Source organism: Stegostoma tigrinum, chromosome 11, assembly GCF_030684315.1.
Source record: "Stegostoma tigrinum isolate sSteTig4 chromosome 11, sSteTig4.hap1, whole genome shotgun sequence".
NCBI lineage: Eukaryota > Metazoa > Chordata > Chondrichthyes > Orectolobiformes > Stegostomatidae > Stegostoma > Stegostoma tigrinum.
This window is the reverse complement of record NC_081364.1, coordinates 1,427,780-1,444,456: the sequence shown is the minus strand read 5'-3', so window position 1 is coordinate 1,444,456 and position 16,677 is coordinate 1,427,780. Positions and strand designations below refer to the sequence as shown.

Below are 16,677 nucleotides of genomic sequence, written 5' to 3'. Positions count from 1 at the left end.
GAGGGAGTGTAGTACAGAGGGAGTGTAGAACAGAGGGGGTGTAGTACAAAGGGAGTGCAGTACAGAGGGAGTGTAGAACAGAGGGGGTGTAGTACAAAGGGACTGTAGTGCAGAGGGAGTGTAGTACAGAGGGAGTGTAGAACAGAGGGGGTGTAGTACAAAGGGACTGTAGTGCAGAGGGAGTGTAGTACAGAGGGGGTGTAATACAGAGGGAGTGTAGTACAGAGGGGGTGTAGTACAAAGGGACTGTAGTGCAGAGGGAGTGTAGTACAGAGGGAGTGTAGTACAGAGGGGGTGTAGTACAGAGGGAGTGTAGTACAGAGGGAGTGTAGTACCGAGGGGGTGTAGTACAGAGGGAGTGTAGTACAGAGGGAGTGTAGTACAGAGGGACTGTAGCACAGAGGGAGTGTGGTACTGAGGGAGTGTAGTACAGAGGGAGTGTAGTACCGAGGGGATGGAGTACCGAGGGACTGTAGCACAGAGGGAGTGTGGTACAGAGGGGGTGTAGTACCGAGGGGATGGAGTACCGAGGGGGTGCTGTACAGAGGGATTTTATACAATTGGCAAGTTCAGCCGATCACAATCTCATGCCTTTGATCTTGTTGTCCTGAGTTGGCTACAGCAACAGCGTCTGTAGCTTCTTCCTAAACACAGGAGCTGCGGAGGTAAGAAATGGTGAACTTTGTCTTAACTTTCAATTATTTCGAATCGTAGAATCCCTACAGTGTGGAAAGAGGCCCTTTGGCCCAATAAATCCTTATCGAACCTCAGAGCATGCCGCCTGATCTACACCTCCCAATTCCCCACGGCCAATCCACCCCAACCTGCACAGTTTTGGGCTGTCGGAGGAAACCCACACAGACCTGAGGGTGGGAGCGAACCCGGGTCCCCGGCGCTGTGATGACCTCAGCGAATGACCTTTTTATGCTTTCTGTAGTTAAATTGGTGCTGGGCTATGGCATTTATATACATCTCATTGTATTCGCACAAATACAAGTGACAATAATTTGCCGCAGGATAGTTCTGTGCATGAAACTGCTGCTGACTTTCTGACATTACACCCGCGGATGCATTTCATTGGGGAGTGACACTTCACTCTCTGGTGTTGGTGGGTGTGAACGGTGCTATGGAACAGCAAGTTTGGCTCTTCTGTAATTAAGATAACAAAGTGTGGAGCTGGATGAACACAGCAGGCCAAGCAGCATCTCAGGAGCACAAAAGCTGACGTTTCGGGCCTAGACACTTCATCAGAGAGGGGGATGGGGTGAGGCTTCTGGAATAAATAGGAAGAGAGGGGGATGCGGACTGAAGATGGAGAGAAAAGAAGATAGGTGGAGAGGAGAGTATAGGTGGGGAGGTAGGGAGGGGATAGGTCAGTCCGGGGAAGACGGACAGGTTAAGGAGGTGGGATGAGGTTAGTAGGTAGGAAATGGAGGTGCAGCTTGAGGTGGGAGGAAGGGATGGGTGAGAGGAAGAACAGGTTAGGGAGGCAGGGATGAGCTGGGCTGGTTTTGGGATGCAGTGGGGGGAGGGGACAAACTAGACTGGTTTTGGGATGACAACAAACAACTGCATCTCCCAGTCGCGAACCATTTCCACTCCCCCTCCCATTCTTTAGATGACATGCCCATCCTGGGCCTCCTGCAGTGCCACAATGATGCCACCTGAAGGTTGCAGGAACAGCAACTCATATTCCGCTTGGGAACCCTGCAGCCCAATGGTATCAATGTGGACTTCACCAGCTTCAAAATCTCCCCTTCCCCCACCGCATCCCAAAACCAGCCCAGTTCGTCCCCTCCCCCCACTGCACCACACAACCAGCCCAGCTCTTCCCCTCCACCCACTGCATCCCAAAACCAGCCCAGCACGTCCCTGCCTCCCTAACCTGTTCTTCCTCTCACCCATTCCTTCCTCCCATCTCAAGCCGCACCTCCATCTCCTACCTACTAACCTCATCCCACCTCGACCTGTCCATCTTCCCTGGACTGACCTATCCCCTCCCTACCTCCCCACCTATACTCTCCTCTCCACCTATCTTCTTTTCTCTCCATCTTCAGTCCGCCTCCCCCTCTCTCCCTATTTATTCCATAACCCTCACCCCATCCCCCTCTCTGCTGAAGGGTCTAGGCCCGAAACATCAGCTTTTGTGCTCCTGAGATGCTGCTCGGCCTGCTGTGTTCATCCAGCTCCACACTTTATTATCTTGGATTCTACAGCATCTGCAGTTCCCATTATCACTCTTCTGTAATTACCCAGGTTATCCACAAATCCCTCTTCAGCTGAGCAAGAGGCTAGAAGTGTTGGTATCGTTTCTGAATCTGCTCCCCAGGATTCGGTGCACTCATTAGGATTCAGCACAGGGGAGGGAGCTGCCACTGAGCACTTAACCTTCGCTCTACTCAACTCAGACGGATTGATCCTCCACACAGATCTCACACAGTCACAGGGTAGCTGCAAGCACTTCACAGAAAACTCAGCAGCCAATGTGCACAGCAAGATCCCACAATCAGCACTGGGACCAAATAAAGATAACATAATGTTGTTGGATGCATAGAATTAGCTAGGAGACTGAGCAGAACGACCCTGCTCTCATATGAAACCGAGTGTGGAGGATCCCCTCGTTCGGCTGACAAAAGGAATCAGTTTAAAATCTCACTGAATGTCAGCACCAGCAACAATACAGCGCTCAGTCAGGTCCGAATCTTTGCTTCAGGGATGGTACATTGACTAAACCTCGAGACTTATAAAAACTCAACATTTATCCCTGTGCTCCTCAACGCCAACACAAACTGGAAGAATAACGAGAGAGAGAGGGAGGCTACAGGTCAGAATCTCCTTTCAGTCTGGGACCCTGACTAAATATTGAACAAGATCCACGACCTGCAATACACAACATCTCAGCACCTGCAGTGTGTAGGGGCAGGAGGGGGTGACAGAGATGGGGAGGGGGTGTAGGGGCTGGAGGAGGCTACAGAGATAGGGAGGGGGTGTAGGGGTGGGAGGGGGTGACAGAGATAGGGAGGGGGTGTAGGGGCTGGAGGAGGCTACAGAGATGGGGAGGGGGTGTAGGTGCTGGAGGAGGCTACAGAGATAGGGAGGGGGTGTAGGGGCTGGAGGGGGTGACAGGGATGGGGTGGGCGAGTAGGGGCTGGAGGGGGCTACAGAGAAAGGGAGTGGGTGTAGGGGCTGGAGAGGGTTACAAAGATAGGGAGGGGGTGTAGGGGCAGGAGGGGGGACAGAGATAGGGAGGGGGTGTAGGGGCTGGAGAGGGTTACAGAGATAGGGAGGGGATGTAGGGGCTGGAGAGGGTTACAGAGATAGGGAGGGGGTGTAGGGGCTGGAGGGGGTTACAGACATAGGGAGGGGGTGTAGGGGCTGGAGGGGTTTACAGAGATAGGGAGGGGGTGGAGGGGCGGGAGGGGGTGACAGAGATAGGGAGGGGGTGTAGGGGCGGGAGGGGGTGACAGAGATAGGGAGGGGGTGTAGGGGCTGGAGAGGGTTACAGAGATAGGGAGGGGATGTAGGGGCTGGAGAGGGTTACAGAGATAGGGAGGGGATGCAGGGGCTGGAGAGGGTTACAGAGATAGGGAGGGGGTGTAGGGACTGGAGGAGGTTACGGAGATAGGGAGGTGGTAGGGGCTGGAGGAGGTGACAGAGATAGGGAGGTGGGTGTATGGGCTGGAGGCAGTTACAGAGATAGGGAGGTGCGTGTCGGGGCTGGAGGAGGTTACAGAGATAGGTAGGCGGTGTAGGGGCTGGAGGGGGTTGCAGAGATAGGGAGTGGGTGTATGGGCTGGAGGGTGTTACAGAGATAGGGAGGGGGTGTATGGGCTGGAGGAGGTTACAGAGATAGGGAGGGGGTGTAGGGGCTGGAGGGGGTTACAGAGATATGGAGGGGGGTAGGGGATGGAGGAGGTGACAGAGATAGGGAGGGGGTGTATGGGCTGGAGGAGGTTACAGAGATAGGGAGGGCGTTTAGGGGCTGGAGGGTGTTACAGAGATAGGGAGGGGGTAGGGGATGGAGGAGGTGACAGAGATAGGGAGGTGGGTGTATGGGCTGGAGGCGGTTACAGAGATAGGGAGGTGGGTGTAGGGGCTGGAGAAGGTTACAGAGATAGGAAGTGGGTGTATGGGCTGGAGAGGGTTACAGAGGTAGGGAGGGGGTGTAGGGGCTGCAGAGGGTTACAGAGATAGGGGGTGGGGTGTATGGGCTGGAGGAGGTTACAGAGATAGGGAGGGGGTGTAGGGGCTGCAGAGGGTTACAGAGATAGGGAGGGGGTGTATGGGCTGGAGGAGGTTACAGAGATAGGGAGGGGGTGTATGGGCTGGAGGAGGTTACAGAGATAGGCAGGGCGTTTAGGGGCTGGAGGGTGTTACAGAGATAGGGAGGGGGGTAGGGAATGGAGGAGGTGACAGAGATAGGGAGGTGGGTGTATGGGCTGGAGGCGGTTACAGAGATAGGGAGGTGGGTGTAGGGGCTGGAGGAGGTTACAGAGATAGGGAGTGGGTGTATGGGCTGGAAGGGGTTTCAGAGATAGGGAGGGGGTGTAGGGGCTGCAGAGGGTTACAGAGATAGGGGGTGGGGTGTATGGGCTGGAGGAGGTTACAGAGATAGGGAGGGGGTGTAGGGGCTGCAGAGGGTTACAGAGATAGGGAGGGGGTGTATGGGCTGGAGGAGGTTACAGAGATAGGGAGGGGATGTAGGGACTGGAGGTGTTTACAGAGATAGGGAGCAGTGTAGGGGTGGAGATGTTTACAATGATAGGGAGGGGGTGTAGGGGCTGGAGGAGGTTACAGAGATAGGGAGGGGGTGTAGGGGCTGGAAGTCTTTACAGAGGTATTAAGATGTTGACTATGAAAACCGAGCTTTAAGATGTTACATTTTGACTGAATACATGATGCCAGGCTGGTGACATGTTGGGAACTGATTGTCTATGAAAGAGCCTTGGTGACAGGGTCACACAGCAAAGTGTGCCTTTGGGAATTCTGCCAGTGGCACACAATCACCTTCCTTTCCTGGTTTGTGTATTCCTTGACCTCAGTGATCTCGCTCTCAGGTCTTTCTTTTCAGGAATGACAAGCCAGTTTTCTCTAGCTGCTCACATCATCTCTCGCTTTGATTACACCTTCCTTCCCAGAGTGGGAAAAACCTGGAAAAACAGTTGCGTTTGGAAATTAATGTGCTGTCGCACTGGATCTCTGAGTTTCTGCAGATGTACGTCTCAGTCCTTTGCACATCATTCTTAGAATGTCAGTGAAATGGAGAATACTCAAGACTATTGTGAAGGATGTGCATAACAGGGCTTGTGTAAAATACCAGCAGTGTGGATTTCTGAAAGGGAAACTTAGCAAAGAAATTTAGCAGAGTTTTTTTTAAGGAGAGAATAGATTTGGAACAAACCAGTGGATGTAGTGTATTTGGATTCCCAGAAGGTCAAAACATGGAATCTCTGCAGTGTGGAATTCAGCCCATCGACTCCACAATGACCTTCCAATGAGCATCCCACCCAGACCCAAACAGCTACACTATCCCAGCAGCTTGGTTTTTCTCATGGTTAACTCATCAAATATGCACATCCCTCGACACTATTGATTGATTAATTTTGATTGATTGACTGATTTTATTGCCAGATGTACCGAAATACAGTGAAAAGCTTTGTTTACCAGCAGTACAGGCAGATCACAGCAAGCAAAGGATGTACAAATCAAAAAGACTCAGAGGCAGACAGGCCACATTGCGGGTTACATTACTTGAGGTTAGAGTCCATTCATCAGTCTGATAACGGCCAGGAAGAAGCTGTTCCTGAACCTGCTGGTGCATCTTCTGCCTGATGGAAGAGATTTTAGGAGATCATTACTGGGGTGCGATGGGTCTTTGATGATGTTGGCCGCCTTTCCTTGGCAGTGAGCCGTGTAAATAGAGTCCATGGATGGAAGGTTGGTTTCTCTGATGGTCGGGGCTCTGCACACCACCTTCTGTAGTTTCTTACAGTCTTGGACAGAGCATTTGCATACCAGGCCATTACGCACCCGCATGGAATGCTGTCAATTGTACATCTGTAGAAGTTGGTGAGGGACCTTTGGGACATGCCAAATTTCCTGAGCCACCTGAGAAACAAGAGGCAGTGTAGTGTCTACTTGACTGTCGCATCTACGTGGGAAGACCAGGACAGGTTGTTGGTTTTCATCACTCTCTGAGGAACTTGATGCTCTTCACCCTCTCAACCTCAGTTCATTGCAGCAGGTGGGGCTGTGTTCTTTTTCCTCCTGTCTTTCTGAAGGCAGTGGTCAGCCCTTTAGTTTTGCCGATGTGGAGAGACAGATTGTTTTCATCGCACCACATCACCGAGCTCTCTCTCTCCCTTGTGCATTTTGATGCTCCGTTGTTAGAAATCCATTCCACTGCGATGGTGTCGTCAGCAAACTTGTAAATGCCGTTCGTTCAGAATTTGGCGACACAGTCGTGGGTGTACAGGGAGCACGGCAGGGGGCTGTGTGTACAGGGAGCACAGCAGGGGGCTGTGTGTACAGGGAGCACAGCAGGGGGCTGGGTGTACAGGGAGCATGGCAGGGGGCTGTGTGTACAGGGAGCACGGCAGGGGGCTGTGTGTACAGGGAGCACTGCAGGGGGCTGTGTGTACAGGGAGCACAGCAGGGGGCTGTGTGTACAGGGAGCACAGCAGAGGGCTGTGTGTACAGGGAGCACAGCAGAGGGCTGTGTGTACAGGGAGCACAGCAGGGGGCTGTGTGTACAGGGAGCACAGCAGGGGGCTGTGTGTACAGGGAGCACAGCAGGGGGCTGTGTGTACAGGGAGCACAGCAGGGGGTTGGGTGTACAGGGAGCACAGCAGGGGGCTGAGGACACATCCTTGGGGGGCTCCAGTGTTAAGTGTTATTGTGGAGGGGGTGCAGTTCCCTATCCTCACTGACTGCGGTCTGTGGGTCAGGAAGCTGAGGATCCAGTTGCAGAGGGCGGAGCCGAGACCGAGGTGTCGGAGTTTTGGGATCAGTCTGGAGGAGGGGATAATGGTGTTAACTACAGCTCCGCCTTCAATGAACAGGAGCCTGAGATAGGTGTCCTTGTCATCCAGATGTTACAGGGACGAGTGCAGGGCCTAGGGATATGGCATCCTCTGCAAACCTGTTACGTCTGTAGGCAAATTGGGGGGGATCGAGGCAGGCTGGGAGACTGGATGTGGGTCATGACCAGCTTCTCAAAGCACTTTGTAATTATTGAGCTCAGAACCACAGGGCAGTAGTCATTAAGGCACTCTGCATGTGTTTTCTTAGGTACGGGGATGAGGGTGGTCTTCTTGGAGCAGGTGGGGACTTTGCCTGTAGAGGGGGAGGTTAAAGCTGTTGGTGAATACTTCCGCTAGTTGGATCTGAGTGCTCGGCCAGGGATACCATCTGGGCCCATCGCTTTCCTTGGGTTGACTCCCAGGGAGATCGAGCTAACGTCTGCAGTGATGACAGAGGGAACGGTTTGCTGGTGCAGAGAGAGATGGGATAGTGAGTGTTCAGGAGGATGTCAAGAAGCTTTGCTGTGATTTTGATGTTGAATGAGTGGGCATAAACACAGCAGAGGCACTGTAATGTGGATCAAAGTGAAGCTGTCAATGACAGAATGGCAGAGTATGATGGAAACAGGGATAGATTGGGAAATGTTGATGTTCAAAGGGACTTGGATATCCATGTACTCCAGTTATTGAAAACAAGAATTCAATCAGCAGTTTGGAAGGCAAATGGAATATTGATCTTCATTGAAAGAGGGATTGAACTCAGGATCAGCGAAGTCCTGCAGCAGCTGTGTATGAACTTGCTGAGACTGTGTCTCCCCACCTAAAACAATATCCCTGCTGTGGACAGAATGCAACAAGTGTTCCTGAGGATGATTCCTGGGAAGGTAGGTTTGTTGTTTGAGGAGTTCAACTGGTCCTGTATTCATCGGAGGTTCAAAGAATAAGTGAGTGATCTCATTGAGGGATTTCATATTCCAACCGGGCCAGATAGACTGGATTCAGAAATGATGTTTCCCGTGGAGAGGCATTATGTTCCTGTTAGAGTGAAGGGTAAGGCGGTTGGATTAGGGAACAATGGATGAATAAAGATGTTGAGCCTCTAGTCAAGAATGAAAAAGAACCATATATTAGATATAAGCAACTTGGTCCAAGTGAATCTCTAGAGCAGTTTCAACAGTGTAGTAGCATTTATAAGAAGGAGGCCAGGAGGGCAACGAGGGAACATGTGATAGACTTGGCAGGTAGGACTAAGGATAATCCAAAAACATTCTACAAGTACATAAAGAGCAAGACAGCAACTAGAGACAAAATAGGGCCCCTTAAAGATCAAAGAGGTGAACTTTGCGTTGAATCTCAGGAGACGGGAGAGCTAGTAAATAAATATTTTGCGTCGGTTTTTACTGTAGAGAAAGAAATGGAAGCTAGAGAACTTGGAGATACTGATATTTTGAAAACAGCTCACATTACAGGAAAGGAAGTGCTCGAGGTCTTAGAAAATATAAAAGTAGATAAATCGCTGAGATCAATCTAGTGTGTCCAGGTCATTGTGCGAAGCAAGGGAGGAAATTGCGAGGCCCTCGGCAGATATATTTGCTTCATTTATAACTATGGGTGAAGTGCTGGACAACTGGCTAATGTTATGCCATTGCTTAAGAAGGGACAGAAGGTAAAGCCTGGAAACTAGAGACCCGCGAGTCTGACTTTGGGGGTAGGTAATTTGTTGGAGGTGATTCTGAAAGAAATAACTTCTGTACATTTGGAGAGGCAATGACTGATTAGGGATAATCAGCATGATTTTGTGTGTGGGAAGTCATGTCTCACAAACTTGATGAAGTTTTTTGAGGAAATAACCAAAAAGATTGATGAGGGCAGAGCGGTAAACATTGTTTATTTGGACATTATTAAAGCCTTTGACAAGGTTCCACACGGTAGACTAATTAGTAAAGTTATATCACATGGGATTCAGGGAGAGCTTGCCAGTTGGATACAAAATTGACTTAACGACAGGAGAGGGAGAGATAGTGGAGAATTATTACCAGCAGTGTTCCACAGGGATCAGCGTTGGATTCACTTTTGTTTGTCATTTATATAAATGATTTAGATGAGAATGTACAAGGCATGGTTAGTAAGTTTGCAGATGATACTAAAATTGGTGGTATAGTGGACCATGAAGAAGATTGTCTGAAATTACAAAGAGATCTTGATCAATTGGGTCAATGGGCTGATAAGTGGCAGATGGAGTTTAATTTTGATAAAAGTGAGGTATTGCATTTTGGTCGTACAAACAAAAAAGGACTTATCCAATTAAAATTATGGCCTTGGTTAGTGCTGTCGAACAGAGAGAATGAGGAGTTCTTTGACGTTGGCGTCACATAGACAGGGTGGCTAAGAAGGTATTTGTCACACTTGCCTTCATTGCTCAGACCTTTGAGTGTAGGATTTGGGAAATGATGTTGGGATCGTACAGAACCTCGTTGACGTCTCCTCTGGAATACTGTGTCCAGTTCTGGCCACCCTGTTATAGGAAGGATACTGTTAATCTGGAGAGGGTTCAGAAGAGATGTTGCCGGGAATGGAGAGTTTGAGTTATAAGAAGAAGCTGGATGGACTGGGCCTTTTTCCCCTGGAGCATAAGATGCTGAGAGGTTTACAAAATCATGAGGGATATAAATAAGGTGAAAGGCCAGTGTCTTTCCTTAGCATTAGGGATTTCAAGGATAGGGGACATATTCTTAAGGTGAGAGGAGAAAGATTTAATAAAGACATGGAGGGCTACTTTTTAACACAGAGAGTGGTTTGTGTGTGGAATGAACTTCCAGAGAAAGTGGTGGATGTGGGTAGAGTTACAATGTTTAAAGGACATTTGGATAAGTCCATGAATAAGAAATGCTTGGAAGGATATGGGCCAAGTGCAGGCCGGTGGGACTAGTTTAGTTTTGGATTATGGTTGACATGGCCCAGTTGGACCGAAGGGTCTGTTTCTGTGCTTTATGACTCTATGATTGGTGTGTGTGTGTGTTTTGCTCATTTCCTGGAACTCTATGTTTGAATCTGTCCAATTAGGTGTTCCCACTGCCATGAGACTGAAAGAGCTCTTACCAACGTCACCAGAGATATCGCACAATCCTCCTCTCCCTGCTCGCTGCCCACTCTTATTCTCATTGCTCTTTCACAGGACGTTGGCTTAGTTGGGTGGGCAACATTTTATTCCACATCCCTAACTGCTCCTGAGTGACTTGCCAGACCATTTCAGACAACAGTTAAGAGTCAAATACATTGCCATGGGTCTGGAGTCATTTGGAGGTCAGACCAGGTGAAGATGGCAGATTTCCTTCTGTAAAAGTTTTGAGTGAACCAGATGGGCTTTATGACAACTGATGGTGGTTTCATTGTCAGCCCCTTTGGTAGTCATTCTCAAACCCTCTCGAGCCACAGGTGAGGTGCCAGAAGACTAGGGGAACTATTAAGATTGCCCCATTATTAAACAGGGGAGGAAGGGATAGTCCAGGAAATCCCAGACCATTCATTCTAACCTCGGTGATGGGGAAGTTATGAGACAGAATTGTGAGGGACAGAATGTGTCTACATTTGGAGAGAGCTGGATTAATCAGGGATGGTCAGCATGGGATCATTATGGGAAGGCCATTTTGACATATTTGTTGAGGAGGTAAACAGGAGGGTTAATGAGGGTAATACATCTGATGTGTCTACATGGGCTTTAGTGAGGCTTTTGTTAAGGTCCCTGGCAGCAAACTGGTGAAGAAAGTATGAGCCAATCGGAAGCAAGACAGAATGGTATATTGGATCCTAAATTGGCTGAGAGGCAGGAAGCAGAGGATGATGGGATAGGGAGATTCCAGTGACTGGGAATCTGTTTCCGGTGGGGTTCCACATGGCTTGGTGCTGGGGCCCTCGCTGTGTGTGGTGTATATTAATTGGCTGAGAGGCAGGATATTCCTCTTCTCCTTCAGAACTGAAAGGGGTTTGGGAGATAGTGCTGTTTAGAATAAGTATAAAAACTATCATTTTACAGCCCCTTTCAGATCTAAAGAACAGCTGTGAAATGTTGATTCTATTTCTCTCTCCACAGCTGCTGCCAGAACTACTGACTTTCAGCAGCAATTTCTCTATTTTTCGCAGATTTCAGGCATCCACAGTATTTTGCCTTTATTTAAAAATTGAGAGGGGACCTAATAGGGGTGGACAGTATTCTGAGAGGCAAAGATAAACTGACTTAGGAATGCACTTATTGTCTCAGCAGAGGGGCCAGTAACCATGGTGCACAGATTTAAGGGAAAAAGAGAAGCCTAAGAGGAAATTGAGGACACATTTTCTCTCTGCTTTGTGAGATTAATTTTAATGTTTCTGCCATCGCTGTAACTCACAAGATAGTTTCTCAAGTCTGAGCCTCTAAGGGACTCATGCATAATCTCACTGATCTCTTCCATTTCAAACAGGCATAGATGCTTTCACAATGGCTTTGATGTCACCTGCTGGTTGGTCTCACATTCTCTTTCTTATCAATTTTTTGGTTCTCGGCACTGAATTCTAAAATCCTTCCAATCCTCAAAATATTTTATTTTCCTTTTTGACAACATTTGTCCTTTCCTTAAATGTAATGCAAACTTCAACTTCCCCTGTTAGACACAGTTGGATGTCTTTTCCTGTGGGATTTTCATTCCTTAAGGGAATGTTTCATTGTTGCAAATCATAAATTAGTTCTTCAGCTATTTGTCTTTGCTTATAATGTTTTTAAATCTAGTTTCCTAAACTATCTAAACCAACTTATCCATCATACAAATGTGGTTTGCCTTGTTGAGATTTGAAATCCTCTTTACAGACATAAAGAAATCCCCATATGTGATCACTCTTGCCCAAAAGCTTCTTTGCTACAAGGTCATTAATTAACCCCACGTCATTGCACGGAATGAGAATAGCACATTCCCTAGTTGTTCCCCTAACAGACTGATCTAGGAAACTGGTTTTGATGCTCGATGAATGTTACCTCACTGACAAGGTTTTGGGTCATTCGCTTTGTTAACTCTGTAGGTCAATAATGTCAAATCATTCTTATCTTTTTGCACCTGTAAAGCATGGCCCACACCTTGCTGCATTGGACGTGTTTGAACAATGCAAGTTCTTATTGAAAGGTAACTTCTTTCCCACTTTGTTCATTCGTGGGATGAGGGCATCATGGACCAGTTATTGCCCACAGGGCAGTTGAGTCAACCACAGTGTTGTGGGTCTGGAGTCACATGTCACAGACATTTATCAAATGCAAATTCCAAGGGGTCTAACATTGCTCCCCAGGATGTTGTCCCTGGTTTAACAGACCATTGCCTCGCCCGTGCTTCAGGAGCGTGTACACTTTCATTCCAACCTTAGCAGGGTGAGTGTGAGTGTAACCAGTACAGAGTGTTCCTTGTGTGAAAGATAATTATATGAAAGCAAATATCCATAACCATTCCCTGCGTCTCTTCCAATGAAATCTGAGAAACAATATGAGATAAAATCCAATATTGCTACATATTTATGTGAATATTTGTAATACGTTCAGCACACAGCCACGTTCGGGTACAGCTCACCGTCTAATTAAAACCAGTCAACACACCCTTAAGTAGCTAAGGATTTCTCACTCCCAGTGCGGAAAGCTCTTAACTACACGGAACACTGTGTCACTATTATTTATAAATACACTGAGCAACAAGCTGGAAGCTGTGATCCGCCCAGATGTGTGTGTTTTGGGAAAACCTCCCAGCCTTTTCCGATTTGGTTTGCTGCATTCGTGCTCCCTGTTGTCTCTGTGTCTCACCAAGCATTCACCCTGACACCAACAAACTCAAACGCACGTGGACACACACACACACACGTGTACACGCACAAATGCACACACACACACATAAGTGCACACACTTACAAACCCTCCCATAAAGCACACTTACACACGTTCACACTGACACACGGGTCCTGGCGGACACGCGCTCTCGCTCTCTCTCACCCACACACGTTCACACATACAGATCTGCCAAGCAATAACCTCATTCATAGCTGCTTTCTGCCAACAGTGCTATTCCACAGAGCCCTGCTCGCTGGGATCTCAGGGAGTGTGCTGTGAAACGTCCTCCTTCCCCCTCACCATCACTCCTGCACCAGTGTATCCGAGAGCTCCCTCCCCCTTCCTGTCTCTCTCAGGGCTGTGTGCGGTTCAAACCCGCAGCGGGAGGTTGACGGATGCTCACAGCCTGAGCTGGACTAACTGGGATCTCCAGGAGGCTCTGGGCTGGATGGAGAGGACCACTGCAGCTGCCTGGCGAACTGTGCCTGTGTCTGAGTGAGTGTCTGTGTGTGTATCACTGTCTCTGTGTGTGTGAGTGTCACTGTGTGTCTGTGTCAGGCTCTGAATTGTGATTACAGCTGGGAAGTAGAGCTTTGAGCAAACGGGACCATCCTAGGTTCCCTCTCGGGCAGAGCACCTGAACATGGATGAGCCCGTGTCCTAGGGTGAGTTTCTGCTTCATTCCGTTTTTTGATGCTTTGCTTCTTCAGAAAACACTGTCAACAATTTAAAAACTAAATCTAAAACGGGTTAGTGGAATTGCGCGGGGTGGGGGGGCGCAGTGTAATGCTGATGCTGTTGTGAATGTTGCCTGTCAATAGCTTCTCCACCTCCCTTAATGAAGGTCGTTAGCTGGGAATGGGAAGCCATGCATATTTTCAAATGAGGGCGATCGATATTGCAGCCCCTGGATACAGACATTGAAAGCTGAAGGGTTCATTGCATTTCAAATCCAGGATTCCAGGAAGTGGAATGACTGTGGGAGCAGGAGTGGGGAGCTGGGCTAACGCCGTTCTTCCGGCTCAATGAGGTTGAAGGAGACGTTTGAGGATTTGGAGGTGTGTGGGGAGGGAGTTTATGTGGGGATTGTTCCCCCTGGCTCTGGGCTCTGTCTGTCTCGGTGCTGACCTGGGCAGGTCGGCTCCAATTTAGCTAAAGACTCAGTTATTTCCTGTTCTCAGGTGAAACATCCTGAGAGAGCTGTGGACAGCTGATATCCCTGAATGTCTAAATGCCCCTGTGTGATATATCCTCACCTCCTGCTCCAGGTAGGACGCTGTCTGGAATGTTAAGAATCAGAGGCCATTCAGCCCATTTGACCTGTACTAACTATCTGGATGGGCTACCGAAGTTTATGAAAAACGCAGTAGGGGTCACCAGACCTGAAATGTTCATTTGGATCAGAGACAGTAGGAACTGCAGATACTGGAGAATCTGAGGTAACGAGGTATAGAGCTGGATGAACACAACAGGCCAAGCAGCAACAGAGGAGCAGGAAAGTTGGCATTTCGGGCCTAGACCCTTCTTCAGAAAAAAGGTCTAGGTCTGAAACGTCAGCTTTCCTGCTCCTCTGACGCTGCTTGGCCTGCTGTGTTCATCCAGCTCCACGGCTTGCTGTCTCTGTCTCTGATTCAAATACTGTTACATTGACAGCTCCATCCATGATCTGCTGTTCCCAACATCTGGTGTGCTTCTGGTGTAAGGTCCTCATACACTGTAGTTCCTATTTGTTTAACATCAGCCTCACTTGGTCAGTGAGACCCACAGAACAAGAGGCTGGTCCTCTCAGTATTTTCCCCTCAATGATTCAGGGAACAGCTCCTGAACGTCCACATTTCACCAGCTTCAGTGCTGCTGCTGCTTGAGGATCATTTCTCCAGAGCGTCAGAAACCTCTCTCTGTTTGACCGACTGAGCTGTCATTTCCTTCATTGCCACCATGAGCAAGGCTCTCACCACCATCCCAGTCCCTGCTACACTTTCAGTTTCTCAGGCCCAGACCCGCACCCCCTCCCTGGCTCTGTAACACCCTCCAGCCCCCACACCCCTCCCTATCCCTGCAACCTCATCCATAAGACCATAAGACATAGGAGTGGAAGTAAGGCCATTCGGCCCATCAAGTCCACTCTGCCATTTAAATCATGGCTGATGGGCATTTCAACTCCACTTCCCTGCACTCTCCCTGTAGCCCTTGATTCCTTTTGAGATCAAGAATTTGTCGATCTCGGTCTTGAAGGCATCCAACGTCCCGGCCTCCACTGCACTCCGTGGCAATGAATTCCGCAAGCCCCACCACTCTCTGGCAGCTACACCTCTCCCTGTCTCTAAAACCTCTTCCAACCCCTACACCCCCTCCCTATCTCTGTCACCTCCTACAGACCCTACACCTCTCCCTAACTCTGTAACCTGCTTCAGCCCCTATATCCCTCCCTGTCTCTGTAACCTCCTCCAGCCCCTACACCTCTCCCTAACTCCAGCCCTGCACCCCTCCCTATCTCTCCAATCTCCTCCAGCGCATCCACCCCCTACCTATGTCCGTACTTCACCTAGCTCCACAAGTCTCTGAAAGCTCTAGGTTTCCCTAAGCAAGACCTGTTAAGCCTCCTTACTGCTGCTTTGTGAACCAGATGAGGTAGTTCCATCAGGCTGAGAGCATATGGACAAGGCATTGGCCTGCGTAGACTTTTGTTGAGAGCCCTCTCTGCTGAGGATGGTGTTGGTGTTTTGGCTGAGTCAGCTGGGGCCAGTGAGAATGCATGTTTGCTGAGGAATGGTTTCAGAATGGGGTAGGGCCGGAACAGATTGCTGGCCCTGCAGCCAGGAATGTGTGAACAGTGTTTACCCATCTAAGCCTGAACCATAAACAATTCCACTTATTAGAAGAAAGCTTACATCTGGTGATCTTTGTGCCCAGAGCAAGAAATAGGGAAAATCCTACATTTTGAAAGCACCTCAGCAAAGTCCAAACATTCCAGAGAGCAGAAGCATGAATGAGGCCCCAGTCAGTGGTTTAAGGTCAGGAATGGTGCTGAGTGGATCTCGCAAGCAGCACTGGAGTGGTGATGTTCATTGAAAATAAAGATTGACAAGAACAGCCCTGCAGGCATGGCCCTGTTTTACATTCCCATTGACTGTTGTCACCACAATATCCTTTTGGCACAAAAAGTGCCACAATGAGGCAGGAAGGGGAATGGCAGGATTCTTGGGGGAGGGAACAGGGCATTATCAGAGTGGACCTGATAAACATGTTAGAATGCACCTCCCAGTCGCGAACCATTTCCACTCCCCCTCCCATTCTTTAGATGACATGCCCATCCTGGGCCTCCTGCAGTGCCACAATGATGCCACCCAAAGGTTGGAGGAACAGCAACTCATATTCCGCTTGGGAACCCTGCAGCCCAATGGTATCAATGTGGACTTCACCAGCTTCAAAATCTCCCCTTCCCCCACCGCATCCCAAAACCAGCCCAGTTCGTCCCCTCCCCCCACTGCACCACACAACCAGCCCAGTTCTTCCCCTCCACCCACTGCATCCCAAAACCAGCCCAGCTCATCCCTGCCTCCCTAACCTGTTCTTCCTCTCACCCATCCCTTCCTCCCACCTCAAGCCGCACCTCCATTTCCTACCTACTAACCTCATCCCACCTCCTTGACCTGTCCGTCTTCCCTGGACTGACCTATCCCCTCCCTACCTCCCCACCTATACTCTCCTCTCCACCTATCTTCTTTTCTCCCCATCTTCGGTCCGCCTCCCCCTCTCTCCCTATTTATTCCAGAACCCTCACCCCATCCCCCTCTCTGATGAAAGGGCTAGGCCCGA

General features: G+C 49.3%; 1 protein-coding gene across 3 annotated transcripts in view; it reads left to right on the top strand.

Moving 5' to 3' along the window:
* The first annotated feature begins 13,054 nt into the window (after positions 1 to 13,054).
* LOC125460158 (G-protein coupled receptor 22-like) overlaps positions 13,055 to 16,677 on the top strand; it is a 200,502-nt gene continuing 196,879 nt past the window's right edge. For 2 of the 3 annotated variants that reach the window (XR_007249197.2, XM_048547281.2), the window contains exon 1: positions 13,055 to 13,523. The gene's annotated coding sequence lies outside the window, so the exon portion shown is untranslated. The remainder of the gene's footprint in view (positions 13,524 to 16,677) is intronic. The other variant, XM_048547282.2, reaches the window with a different exon arrangement.